General features: G+C 37.5%; 1 long non-coding RNA gene across 1 annotated transcript in view; it reads left to right on the forward strand.

Annotated features, from left to right (window-relative positions):
• Nucleotides 1–2,697, forward strand: part of LOC147223624 (uncharacterized) — a 202,496-nt gene extending 199,799 nt beyond the window's left edge. Inside the window, exon 9 of the long non-coding RNA XR_015107582.1 lies at nt 2,659–2,697. This is a non-coding gene — a long non-coding RNA (uncharacterized LOC147223624). The remainder of the gene's footprint in view (nt 1–2,658) is intronic.
• Nucleotides 2,698–14,956: the final 12,259 nt, after the last annotated feature.

A 14,956-nucleotide genomic window follows, 5' to 3' on the forward strand; every position in this document is an offset into this window, starting at 1 on the left:
GTCGACAAGCAACTTCCCACTCCTTTTTTCTTGTCCCTTGGAAAGCTGCAAAGACTACTTAACAACAAAAGTTAACATAAACAACCTGTATACGTCATCTACCCAGCATACATCGTGCGAGTATTAGAATATGGGTTATAAATTGCAATTTTTAAAGAAATAATTCTTTGTGCTTTTTTACTACAATTCTAGTATGTGACAACCATAAAAGCATATTTCTGCCAAGTAGTCCTCCCCTCCCTAGGGTTCCCTTCGATAGCAACAAATCTCAATTAACAATAGTTTTCCCAAGACTTTTGGGTTGTTCCAAGCCTCAATTAATACAAATATAATGATGATATTGTTTCATGTACATATCATAATGGGATTCCGTTCCTTCACAGTCAGCCCCCTGATAGCTTGTTCTTGAGTTATATATCTTTGCTGACCAGATAAGTGTCACTAAAAAAATAGAATATTCATCTGGTTATTCATTCACGTCTTGATGTTATGCTTTCAAATTCAAAGCTTTTGACATGCAGCCATTATTTTCAAGCAAGAAAAAGTAACATAATGTTAACACTCTGAGCGATGATAGCGTCACTTGCAGCAACATTCTTCATTCCAACATTTACAGGTTTTAATGGATGAATCAATTATTGTGTCGACCACTCAAATCCTGGTTCATAATATGAAATACAAGCTGGTTTGGGAAGGACATACATTGGCAATTGATGAAATGATCATGACCATATCGTAGTGCAGTGGCATATAATGTCTTTAGGTTACATGGTGACAGCACAAAAACCACAGTCCATGTTCTCAAATAATCTATCAAGTAAAAAATACATGTTCCAGCTTATGAGATTTAAGGAGGGTAAAGGGTATCCCAGTCTCTCTGACAAAATTGTACTTCACATCTTGCTCCAATTGTGACATTTTGCAAGCCTTAAAAGTTCCAAATTTGAACCTTACCAGACAATATATTTATCACATCATGAAAATCCAGACAGGTAGTTCTAACAGATCCAAGTCGGTTTTTCATATTTCTGTGATTCCGGGTTGAAGGGAAGGTTTCTTGCTGTTTCAATCCCCTTTGAGTTTTTTACAGGCTCAGTTCTGTTATATTTTTTATATTTTCTTGCTTTTCCACATACCCTCACAGTATTCTGCATAAACCATGCAAACAAATTTATTTTCATTTTGTATTTTCAACCAACTGGCCTCATAAGATCAAGGCCATAAAGTGGCTTATATTAATGGACAATTATTAGCTATAAATCTATGTAGGGCAATAGAACCTCTGACAGGTGGCTTTCTTCTTGCCTGCTGATTGCAGGATTGTACCTATTAATCATCTCTGTATTCCCCGCTGGTCAAGACACATTTTAGCAGAGGATGGCAAGTAGAAAAAAGGCTGCGTTTTAATTCATTCCAAACCCTTGTTTTTTTTATGCTTGTTTTGCTGTTTGTTCCTATTCTTATCTCTCCCACACTGTATACATGTGATCTCTGTAACCCACACAATATTGACCAGTATCTTGACAAAATGTTTCATTTAAAATTGATTTGTTTCAACAAAATAATTTCAGATTAGTAAAAAAAAAATGCATATTAACACATGGCTTGAAAAGCAATATTAAGTTTGTGGTAACAACAACAGTTAAAAGACCATTTTAGATTTCTAAATGGAAAGGATTTGTCATATCCCTGCAAATGATGGTATGCTTTCATTGCATTTATCGAAGCCATGCAATGCACCCATAAGCTTGTGCCTCGAGCGGCTCATGATTATGTGCCACTGAAATGGCAGGATACTGTACATCAAACTGTAGCAATTTAGTCTCAGTAACTCCATGATATAGCTTGCATAAAAAATTTGAATAAATTCCCCTTCAGCATTTTGACAACAGCTATTCAGATACTTAGCCCTCATACTCTATAGTTCTATTTCTCTGCCAGAATCAATTGCACCGGCAACAAATGCTGAGGCTGAATTTTATCTCCCGGCAAGGAAAAGGAAAGAGAGTATGTAGATATACCAGTTATCAGTCATATGACTAATTCTGTCATGATTCCCCTTTTGAACGTGAACTTGGAATTGATCTACAAGACCTTGAGAGCCTAAATCCTACAATCAGCAGTGACATGCCCTTTTTTAACCTCATTTAAGAGGTTAAGGTCAGTCTCTGAACTTTTGGGTTATGCCCATGTTTTAATTAGCACTAAAGTAAAAAGCTGCCCACTTCTCCCCTCATACCCATTCTTCCATTGGTCTCACAACTTTCGTTTTGTGTCTCCCTTTGAAATTTGTGGGAGATATACATACCACAGCGAAGCAGTGACTGAATATCGCTGGGGAAGAAAGGGTTATTGAAACAGGATGGAAAATTACAAAGGCTTAAGTGTCAGACACATATGCCTGCCAAATGCAATCAGTGGGTAATAAATGTTTGCCCTTTACACTATGAAAAGCAACAGCAGTGCTGAATTAGTGCTCAGCTCATGGAGGAAGATCACCACAGTGATGTAGCTGTGATTAACATTATTTTTCAAATGGCTTACCCGTCTACTGTCTTTACTTATAACTTTTGACCTTTTGCATATAGTTCCCACAATGGTATGGCAAGTAAACAATAACCTTTTGGGCTTTTTGTTGTTTTTTTTTACCTCTCCCAGCTCTTCAACTGTTCAGACGATCGCTTGAGTGCTCAAAGGTAAGCTTTTCTTATCTAAAATTTCTGTTGTGCAAACAATTTTGTCAGTAAACAACTTAGATAGGGCATGGCATTTTAAGTTGGGATCCCATTTCTACAAAGTCTTTGGATTAATTAAATGGTGGTAGCAGAAGGGAGTCCAAGTGTTAGTGTGAATACCTCTTGCTCTTTTATCCCCACTGTTTAATTAGAATGGTCTCAGAGGTTGGAGTGCCACTTTAGTCCTCACTCATCCTATGCAGCCAATAAGAACTATTGTTCAACCATGTCTGACAGAGATAAATGGCACACCTCAACATCTCAGTGTCACCCATCATCTCTTCTACCTATGCAGCACTTAACTGTGGTAAGATGAGCATGCCAGAAACCTAACTGCGCGTGTGGGTCGTTCAAAACCTATGTATGTGTGTGTGTGCATGTGTGTACTCGTGTGTGCTTGTGGACAGCTTATTCACAAATGTGCAGTGTTTTTGTGTCCTGAACAAAATTAATTGATGTATCTTTCATGAGTACATATTCAGCAATTGACAGCAATGACAGTAACCAATCTTTTCTTTCTTTCTTTCTTTCTTTTTTTATTCCATGTAAAAAGTAGAGGGAAGCTTTAAATGACTTGAAACATGGGCACCTTTAGAACAAGAGGATAGTTCATATGCAGTGCAGAATGCAAAATTTAAGCTACCATTATGCTATAATTCGCATTACCTACTTTTTTTCAGTCAACTACTTCATCTTTCCCAGGCACTAACAAATCTTCACTAAAGTTAAGTTATGAATAGATTTTCTAAACTTTAAAAACATTATATGGCAATGACACCGTTCCATATGCAGGGAACTTTAACACTAAGCCAAACGGTCATCTACTTCAATTCAGCTGCATTGTACCATCATTGATATCAGCAGAACAACTTGTAAATTTGCTAATTCAATACTATGAATAGCGATACGGATATACGTTTCAGCTACAATTTGTGACACCCGATTTCTCACTTGAATTAAGTTCTAGGTTGATGCACAAGGTTAAAGAAAAAACTACTTGATGTTAGAAGCAAGCACAATGCTCTGCTGAAAATACATTATATTTAACGAATGCTTACCACACACACTTCTGAGAGTGATGACTTTTTTTGCTGCAAAGTTTGTTCTAAAAGGAAAATCCTTAATGCCATCAGAATCGATATCAACAATCATTTGACTGAAAAAATAATGGTGTCTTTACTCATTTTGTATTGGACATTTTTAGGAATTTCGCTACACGTCTACGGTTAGCATACACTTCATTTATTGTATGTATTACGAGTAATTACTGCTGCCTACCCCCTCTTCTGTTGGTCAGCTTTACTAAAATTTATTTTAGTAAAGCTGTTTAGTGAACCTGCTTAAGACGAATCAGGTGGTGGAATTCTAAGCAAAATCTCTGAGTTCTTTTCTATATGGTCTCTATGTCGTCATATGAAATGAAACTATGGCAATGCCAAGGGAAAAAAAACAACATATTGGGTTGAGGCGTTTGTATACAAAACCGCATGTGACGTTGTCATTGTTTTCTTTTCTTTTTTGTTTCTTTGAGTCCTCCTTCAATTACTGTCAAACAAAAGAAAAATAATGAATACCAGCATTCTCTTTGTTGAGATAGAAAGGCATCATTATGCGGCTGGTCTGTAAAACTCATTTTGACCATAATAAGGAAAACTTGTTTGGTTGTTCCATATTACTTTTTTAATCAAACTAACAAAGCAATGGCAGAAAATTGTACTTTTGACTTTATGTCTGAGTGTTTGTGTATGTGTGCAGATTTTAGAAAGGTTGCTGAAATTAAGCAGTTGATTTGAAGGCAGATGGAGGCAATTTGGAAGCTACTATTCACCTTCTTCTGCCTCCCCACAATTCTTTCTCCCCATCTTTTCTTTCATTCCCCTCCACTCGCAAATTCTCACCATTTACCCAACTATCTCCTCTTGACTGCCTCCCCCCTGCTTCCATTGTTTCCCTATCCAATTTTCCCTACACTTTGCAGCTCACTCTTTCTGTGTTGCCTCTTTTCCCTGCCATCACAATCTCAATGCCAGGACTCATCTCAAACAGTTCTTTTCTCTATCCTCCCCTTTTAACCTTTCCATTCATGGCAACACTACTCGGTCTCATTTGAGGCTGTCAAAAATTAAGGGCACTGTCCACATGCTTAGTAGCATTATAAACAAGCTAAACATAAACATGTTTAAGCCTGTATCAGCATAGAACTATTGTAGAACTATTATTTAATGTTGAACTATACTTTTAATGTATAATTAACTGCTACTCAGTTCAAGATGTGAATTGGAAATGTGGAGCAAGGGGTTCAGGTGTTTGCCCACGGTCATTTCAGTGAATATTCCTTCAGCCACACCACATGGCACCTCTGTAGATAACAGCTCTCATGCTTCTGTTCTTTTATCACGCTACACTACATTCCCAAAGAAAAGATGAAAAAAAAAAAAAACACTTTGGGGATTGAACCTTGAACTTAAATGCAAAGCCTGAGCATACACAGCTTTTTTTCAGCTGAGCTTGACTTCATAACCTTTTGAGTGGGCCCAATGACACTTATCACTTGTCCTTTAAAAATAGGTTTTATTCAACTTTGTTCTTTAACAAGTCAGTAAGCGTTTACATTTTTTGGCCAGTTTTAATTATTGTATGCATTTAACCTCCGATTGTCTGCATATTTACATTTGCTGTGTTTGAACCCAAAGTGGTTTGTGTTGGAAAACTTTCACACAATCATTTCTAAAGTAATTCTAAAGATACAACAATGTATACTTATGTGAAGACAATTTACAATGGCTTATTACAAACTGAGCCATGTAACAAAGACAAAGGGATTGCTAATTGAGAACCCTAGACATTCGACCTTTATCCTTACTGTTACCCCACATGATAGCTCTGTTTAAGATTAAATCCAAATTATGATCACAAAGTCCAACATTATCTCTCTCTCTCTCTCTCTCTCTCTCTCTCTCTCTCTCTTTCCCTCTCAAACACACACACACACACACACACACACACACACAACTCACTGTTTGCTACTACTAGTGTTTGGCGGGTTGAGGGGGTTCCTGGTGGAGGGCTAAGGGGATCATTTACATTCAGTGCAGAGTGAGACTATAACTGTGAAATTATTCTGTCCATTGTGCTATGGTCTCTTAAATATATTTAATATGTTTTACTTTTCATTGCTTCATTGCTAATTTATGAACAAACTTGAGCCAGCATTCTTTAAATTCAACTCACATTACATATTTTAATGAAAACTGACCTAAGAAGGTGCCATGTTAATTTCTACTATTTTTCCCCTCCCTCAGGTTGTTTCAGATACAAAACATGGTATTAAAAATGTTCATATTCATATTCATTCAATAATTCAGGATTTTTCAGAGATGTTATCTTCCCTTCTGTTTAGCATAAAGAATATCTCCCTTATGCCCATGTTCCCTTATATCACCAGATTTTTGCCTGATTACAATACTCTATTTTCTATTTTAAGGGCCCGGGCCGCTTGTTGCTATCGATTTTATTTATAAGACATCTATATTTTACTCTGTCCAAATCAGAGCAATTGTTTCCAAGTGCATGCATAAATCAATGCCTCCCTTGGGCCCATGCTAGCGACTTCATGCAGCTCAATACCTCCAATTTATGTTTTAATTAAGATGATCTACCAAGTGTGGGGTGCTTTTCAATCACCATCAACAAGTTCTGAGGAGTGCATTATGTTTTTAAATGTATTCTGCCACCTAGAAAGGCAGCTTGTCACTGTGATAATGATGCTTCTTTTGCTGATGCAGCAAAAGTTTCTTCTTCTTTTCTGTTTGGCTGTTCCCCTACGAGGTTTGCCACAGCAAGTCATCTGCTTTCATCAAACCTTTTCTCTGCATCCTCTTCTCTCACACCAACTACCATTATGTCCTCTTTCAATGCATCCATAAACATCCTTTTTGGTTTTTGGTAATTCCAACCTCAGCATTATTCAACCCAAAACTTAACTATCCATTTTCTTTATATGCCCAAACCGTCTGTGACTGGTCTCTTTGACTTTATCTCAAAAACATCAAACGTGTGCTGTCCCGATGATGGACTCATTCCTGATCCTATCCATCATCATCACTACCAAAGAGAATATTCAGCTATCCTGTATGTCGCTCATACAGAATGGCTTGGAGCACCTTCATCTTGTACATCTTCCCTTTCACTCTGGATACCTTTCAACAACTGTTCCAACCTGCTTGCACATGTTTCTTTACCTCTGTTCCACACCCTCTGTTGCACTTTAATGTTGAACCTTGGTACTTAAAATCCTCCACCTTCTTTATCGCTACTCCCTGTAGTCTACCTGTTCCACTTTGGTCCCTCTCATTCACACATATGTTCCCTGTCTTGTTGTCGCTAACCTTCATTCCTCTCATTCTTCCAGGGTATACCTCCACGTATTTAGATTTTCCTACCCCTGCTTCCTGCTATTACTACAGATCAAAATGTAATCTGCAAACATCATAGTCCATGGAAATTCATGTCTAGCTGTATCTGTCAGCCTATCCATCACTATAGCAAAGAAGGAGGGGCTCAAAGCTGATTCCTGAAGCAATCCCATCTCCACCTCAAACTTCTATGTCACACCTACAGCACCTCTCACCACTGTGTCATGGCACTCATTCATGTCCTGCACAACTGTAACATATTTCTTTGCCACTTCAGACTTCCTCATATTGTACTAGTTCCTCTCTCGAAACCTTGTCATGTTTTTTTTTTTTTTCTATCTTGATCTATGAAGGGAAAATTGAGCTCCCTCTGACCATCTCCATACTTCTCAAAGCAATTATTGCATATGCAGTACTCTTCCCTGGTATACAACCATACTGCTGTTCACAAATGCGCATCTCTGCCCTTCTCTTTCCCATAACTTCATTGTATGAGTCATCAACTTTATTCCTCTATAGTTAACATGATTTTGATCTTTCCCTTGTTCTTAAAAATGGGCACCAGTAAACCTCTCCATTCTTGAGTTATTCTCACTATTGAAGATCCTGATTAATGATGTAGTCAAAAACTATACCACCTCTCCTGAACATTTCCAAACTTCTACTCCCTACCTCAAGACCACCTACATTTCCACTTGTCATTCTCTTCAATGCCCTGCTCACTTAAACTTTACAAATCTCTGCTCCTTCGTGTTCCACAAGGAACACAAAGTAGCACCTCTTCTCCTCTTCCCCATTCTGTCATTCTTTATATTCAGTAAGTTTTCAAATACTTATTTCCTTCTTCCCATCAAACTTCCGACACTTGTCAATAAATCTCAAGCACTAGCTTTAATCAGCCTAACATGCTGCATGTCCATAATGTTTCTATATCTCTAATTTCTATTGAGCATCAGTCTCTCCATTTCTAGCTTCAGTCACCAATCTATCTGGCGCTCTTTTCACTTCCAGAATATTCCTATCAAACTCCTGTTTTAAGAATACTCCTACTCTATTTTTCTTCCCATCAATACCATGGTTGAACAACTTAAATCCTGCTCCTAAGCTTCTGGCCTTGCTAACTTTCCACTTGATCTGCTGGACACAAAGCATTCTCCTCTTGTCTTACCTCGTCTCTGTCAACCTATAGACACATTCATTTGATTTGCATACAGGTGGTCCTCATTTAACAACGGGGTTACGTTCCGAGGGGTCTGTCGTTGAGCGAGAAACACCGCTTCTACCGTACAACCATACAGTATTTGCATATATATCGACCATTTGCACCTTGTTATTTTACCCTTTTTTTCCTTAAATTATTATATTTGCATGAATATAGGCCAATTATAAGCGCTGGTAAGCGCGTACAATACATAGTCACTATCAATGCCAGTGCATTCCGTGCGTATTTTAAAATGATCGCAAAGCCTGTCATAACTCCGAGTACATCGTTAAGTGAGGACCACCTGTAATTAGTCTTGCGTTGGTTTTGGAACTTGACCTTGGACTTGCTCAAGGTGAAACCAGGCTACAATGATGCAGTAAAAGTTTGCACAAAATAAATCCATAAAATAATTAGTGTGGTGGTGAATTGATGAAAAGAATGTCAAAACATAGGTGTCGCCTTCTCATTTAAAGTAGTATAGTGAGTTTGGGTACTTAAATAAATCACTATCAACTGTTTCATAAGCCTTTTTTACACCATGAAAGTATAAAAACAGCAACTGTTCAATTGTCAAAGTCTTGTTTTGTCATGTATTTGTTAAGTGTTTTGTTTGTTTGTGCACAGCAATCTATCATTTGATCAATTACATTTAGAAATGACTGCAAAAATCAGTTTGCCATACAAAGAGCCTCAAGCAAGACTGAAAGCCATAAATTTCACTGATGCCTGTAATTAGAAGAGATCAATAAAAAACAGTTTCATTCACCTGTTTTCAGGATTGGTTGCTGCACTTTTGTAGGTCTTTGTTCCAGTGCAATCACTCAATAATTTCTTAGAAAAACCACCATTAAATGCTGCATTGCCAGCACTTTGTATACAGCAGGACAAACACCCTTATAATATATGAACAAATGCAGTGATATATTAGAGAGAAGGAAACCACCAGGTGTCCACTATACTTTCAGATGTTTTCATTCCAGATAATGTGTTGCCTTTGTCTTGTCTCATGCCATTTGTAAATGCTTTTCCAGTAATACATGTAATGATACAGAGGCAAAACAGCTTTGCATCACACCGATGTCAAGCCTCTTAAGTTGATGGCTGTGCACATTGTGGGTAGAATTTCTTTCTGTCAAATAACAGCTGGGGAAGACAGCACGATATGGAGCCCGAGAACGAGTGAGCTCTCAAATCTCCATCTGACAGAATTTTTGCAAATCAAGTTTCAAGAGTCTGTCTCAATCTTCTTCTGCATTTATGATGCATCAGTTATAATTATTTTGTGCTCTCAAGTGAATGGTGTATGTCTCCATCATGCAGTAGAAGTTAAAATTGGAATTTTGAAGGGTAGTTTGAGGTAAATCCAGAAAAGTTTTGTGAATGAAATGAATCGCAATTGCCCCAGGGAAAATTATCCGATGGCTGGGTACTATTCACTGAATGAGCAATCGGTACCATTGTGAATTGTATCACAGCAACAAGCATTGAGGGGTAGCTTAAGGGTAGTGCATCTCTTGTGGTAAGCAGTAGCCTCAGAACGCCCCAGTCTCAGAAAGTTCCTGGTTATATTCTCGAGCTCCTCCTAGACTGTCAAAGTATTGTTGAGCAAGACACTGAGTCCTCCCAGGCACCGCTCAAGTGTCTCCCCACTGTTCATGGTTCATCCATGATGGGGAAAAATGCCAGGAAAGGAATCTTCAAGAGGGATTAATAAAGTATTCAAAATTAAGGCGGAAAAAAGCATAATCCTAATTGTTAATGGCAACATCAGCATAAATGATTCAATTCTTTTGGTGTTATATTTTCATGTAAAAAGGAAGCATTTCAAACCAGTTTTGTAGTTGTATCTGACTTCCCTATATTCGCTGTGTTATTTTTATGATTATTCTCCAAAATGCATAGTATGGTTGATGTGCAAAGGTAGATCTGTTCAAAAACATGCTTATGACAAGCTTGAAAGTATACTGTTTGATCAAATTAAAGTCCGACTAATCTTATCCTCGGCGCCATCAAAGCTTAATTCTCTTCCAGAATGCCCACTCTCTGTTCTCTTATCCCTTCTAAAAGGCCAAGTAATTAGAAGAAGATTTAAAATTGAGTATATAACCCCCAACCTCACTCAAAACCATTTCCAATGGGACTCTTTTGAAATCCCATTGCTTCAACCAGCATTTCAGCATCAGGGAATAAGGCAATCTTTCCTGCCCCGCTTCAAACAAGGGTCCCACTGTGTCCTGTGGACTTCTGTATAATCTCATCACCTATCAACAGATCTAGAGAAGGGTCAGCTGTGATAACAGGTTCATTCAGGCAGAGCCAGGGGACGGGAGTGCTAAAGAAAAGAACAGAAGCTTAAAAAAATGAATAACAGGCTGGTGCCAAGTGAGCTCTTTCAGTTTACAGCAGAATGTTCTCTTATTCAGCAATTCAAGCTTGTGCTGAAATCACTATTTGACTACCAGACATCAGTGGCAATCAAATATGTAAAGTTCACCAATGATATGCCAGTTCCCTGCTTTTCTTTTCTTATCATTAATCTAAATTGAATTCCCTTTGGTGTAGACAAAATTAAATGGTGATCTTCTACTGCCTTCATCTAACTCTTCTCTGCATCTACAGTTAACTGTTGGTTATACTGGTGTGTGAATATTTATCTAGTTCTATCAGTGACATCAAAAAGGACAATGTTCCACAAGGAGGTAAATTTGGGTGAAGAGGAGGAAATTTTGGCTCGAATAGACATTGAAATTTAGCATTAAGTCTATTCTGGATAACATGATTCAAATGGCATGACATGAGGGGTTTGTAAATGCATAATGTAAATTATTAATGATGTAAAAAAAAAAATTACACATTCATAAACTGCGTGACTTTTTCCTCCTTAAAAGATTTAAATGGATGATTTCAGAAGCACAAGTTGGATATTTGTGAAGAAAGTTTTCAGACACATTCCAACTTAGCTCTGATTTGAAATCAGAAACCATTTGTTTCACTAGTCTAGGATGGCATGATCCCTTCATCCAAAAATACCCCCCAAAAAATGTACCTTCTGGGAGAAATACAGTTGTGTTTGAAATACCTTGAAAGACAAGTGAGAGCCATTTTCAGAGTAACTGAAACATTTGCTCGGCACCTCACAATGAAGTGGAAAGCTTTTAGTAGTCCAGAGCCCACTGCCTATCATACAGAATCCTCAGGGATGGAAAAGGCCCAGACATTTCCATATTAAATTATAACTACGATGACTCAAAGTCTGACAGAACAGCGATGCACCTTAACAAGGCTATTTTGGCCTTTTCTGCCCTGTATGCCTCATGTTGAATCCACCAGTAGTCTGACCTGGCATCGTATTAAAAGTGCTATTACCCATGTAGGGGAACAGAGAACTGAACATGGATCGCTGAAAATAAATACAGAGGTGAAAGGCCATGCGAATCTGAAAAGCTAAAGTCTAATTTTTATGCTTGGGGATTCATTTGACATAGAGCTCCAAACACACATAAGCCATTACTTACACCCTATTACACATGCTAGCATCTATGCAAAGTTTTACTAACACATTCTGTATGCATAGAGACACGGCAACATTCATATTCTCTCTTTTTCTGACCCTCTCTCCGACACACACAAGCTGTGAAGCAGCATGGTAGGCAGTGACACAAAGCTAATGCCTTGTCACACAGGCTGTCAGCAGATTAGCCAGTGGATTACACCCCAGCCATTAGATGTGCACCGAGCGAAAGGCCACAAACATGGCAGAGGGAGCAGAGGGGAGAGTGAGACAGAGTGGGTGACTGGCAGTGATAGGGCATATTCTGGTATGCAGCTTCTCAGCAACTAGTGAAGGAGGAAAAAGAGAAAAAAATAAAGGCTTGAAAAATGTTTTTTAATTAACAGCATTGCATTAGACAAGGCTAATGGATAAAGCAAATTCTGAAATTTCATGAGGTTTTAAAAATTAAGTGTGCAACCATGATTTTTTTTTTTGTCTCTCATTGGTCCTGAATGTACTTTATCAGAGATAGAAGTAACTTTTGCTGGATATAGCAGGCATTTAACTCTGGATATGCAGAGTTGATATGGACATACAAATGTTTTTTTTTTGTTTGTTTCTTTACTTTTGGAAGTTCTTGAAAACAACAAAAAAAATATATTTTATCAGAATTATATCACGTAATTTATAGACAGGTGGGATGAAAAGACAAACTGATCCCAATCATTTCAAATGTGAGTATTGGGAAGGGCTCCAAATAGAGCAAATGAGGACAAGAAGTTGGTGTTTGATGAGTAAAAAGGAAGAAAAAAATGGGAGGTATATAGGGATGAGAGATGCATTACAGAAAAGAGAAAGTGGATGCTTCAGCAAAAAAACAAACAAACAATTGTGTGAAAGACGGAAGGGATTTAGAGGTGAAAATAGGATGGAGAGAAATAGCAATGAAGAGTCCAGACTATTATTGGAAAGATGTGATGCAAGCACCAGGACTGAATGGCAAATATACTAAAGTGCTTTAACGTTATGATATAAAGTGAAAAGATAGATTTGATGGGAAATGGGGAAATAGTAATTAAAGAATGATGGGATATTTGCATTTGAACTGATCTCATACTATAGTAACATCACCACAAATAATTCAAACTTTGCCTGATATACTGAATTCATGTTTACCTCCTCCACACTAACACACACACACACACACACACACACACGCGCGCGCGCACACACACACACACACACACACACACACACACACACCTTGTCATGGTTATTTATTAGAGAAAAGCCTAGATTTGTCCTGTGTCGTTCATATATCTCCTTAGAATTTCTATGATTGTTTTGCTGCTTTGTTTGTGGCAGAATTAAAAACATTTTAAATTGTACAATCATGCAGTAATGTGCCAATTATAACATCAATATTACAGAAACTTACAGAAATATTCTGATAATAACACAAATGGGTAGCTCTACATGCCTATATTCAAACATGGAATTGCAATTCTATTCCTGAAAGACAAATTTTGATTGGCTTTTATCTTTTACCCATATGTATGCAATTAAGCCTGTATAAACTGGACCATGTATGTGTGATGGTTTATATTTATTACCAATGAAACATCTAAACATAGTACTCATGGCATACTGAAATAAAATGTAATTTCAGACGTTGTTTTGTTTAATTTTAGGGGAGAGAAAGAAAGTGTGAGTGTGTGCGTGTGTGTGTGTATGTATCTGTGTGTGAGTGTGTGTGTGAGAGAGCGAGAGAGAGAGAGAGAGAGAAGAGAGAGAGAGAGAGAGAGCAATGTTTACGTTTAAAGAGAAAATCAAACTGCACATTTTCATTTCATTAACTTGCCGAAGGAAAAAAAAACGCACAACACGGCAAATCTGTCTCCAATAGAAATTCAAAGAGATGATTATCTGGACTGAAAGAATCATTGTAGATGGAAGAACGGGAGAGAGAGAGAGACAGAAAGACAGAGATATAAAAAGATATCGACTCCTGGTAAAGCTAGATTTACTTTTGATGAAGAAAAGAGAAGAATGTTGACCATTGATACTGGGAAAAAACAATATAAAAAAGGCAAAACAGTAAATAATTGGTGAAATGCAACAAGTCTTTGCAAAAATCATGGAAGGGGGAGAAAGAATTAAGATAAGATCTGGTTAGGTTTTCTTTTTTTTCAAGTTTTCACTGCTGTAAGTAATAAAAAAATGTTGTCATCGTCATCAGTGTAAGTAAGTTAATTGAGGGATTAGGCGTCATTCAGTTTTGCCTACGATGTACCGCATTCACATTGGCCAAAAATAATCCTGAATATGGCCTGAGTGATGAGATCTCAATTCATCCTTAGTGTGTTTTTTCCAGCACTGCCCAGTTGTAAACAGATCAACCGTACAGTAAAGGGACTTGAGTTTACTGAATGTCACTTGTAATTGTCTTGCTACATTAATTTTTACTAGAGCATATTCTCTGAAGTTGTAGAGCCACAAATCAATACTGGCATCAGGAAACCAAAGTGATTATTTTCTGTTTCTCACTACAGTTCTCAATGAATTATTTCCAGGCCTGCATAACAAAAAACAGACCAACATCCTTGATTTGTTAGCTGACTTTTGTATTCAGGAGAAACCTTTTGAAATCAACGTGTCCGCCTGAGGTCTCCCCTGTTAATCCAAATTACCACGGCTGCTTCCGTACTTACAGGTTAAAACCATGAATTTCCAATCTTAACTAGCAACGGTGAATAAAATTAACAGAAACCCATGATTCATTCAATATCCAACAATTAAAGTAAAACAATAATTCACCAATTTACAGTACATTATAGTTTTAAAAAAAGACAAAATTAACACAATATAACAGATAAAGCTGTTATATCTTTATAACAGATCTTTTTTATAAACATCCTTTTTTCTCCTTCATATTCAGGAAGATGGTAGCATTTTAGGCAGGGGTCTATTAAAATGGCTTCTTTGCTGAATTGAATGAAAAGCTGCTCCCTGCATTGCAAGGCAACATGGTGCTTTGTATCTTTTTTTCCCATTCTAAGTCTGTCTCTGGTTCCAAGTAGAAAGATGTGAGGCATTCTCAGATGGCGTT

Source organism: Fistularia commersonii, chromosome 19 (genome assembly GCF_037954325.1).
Source record: "Fistularia commersonii isolate RoL2024-O1a breed Wild chromosome 19, RoL_Fcom_v1.0, whole genome shotgun sequence".
NCBI lineage: Eukaryota > Metazoa > Chordata > Actinopteri > Syngnathiformes > Fistulariidae > Fistularia > Fistularia commersonii.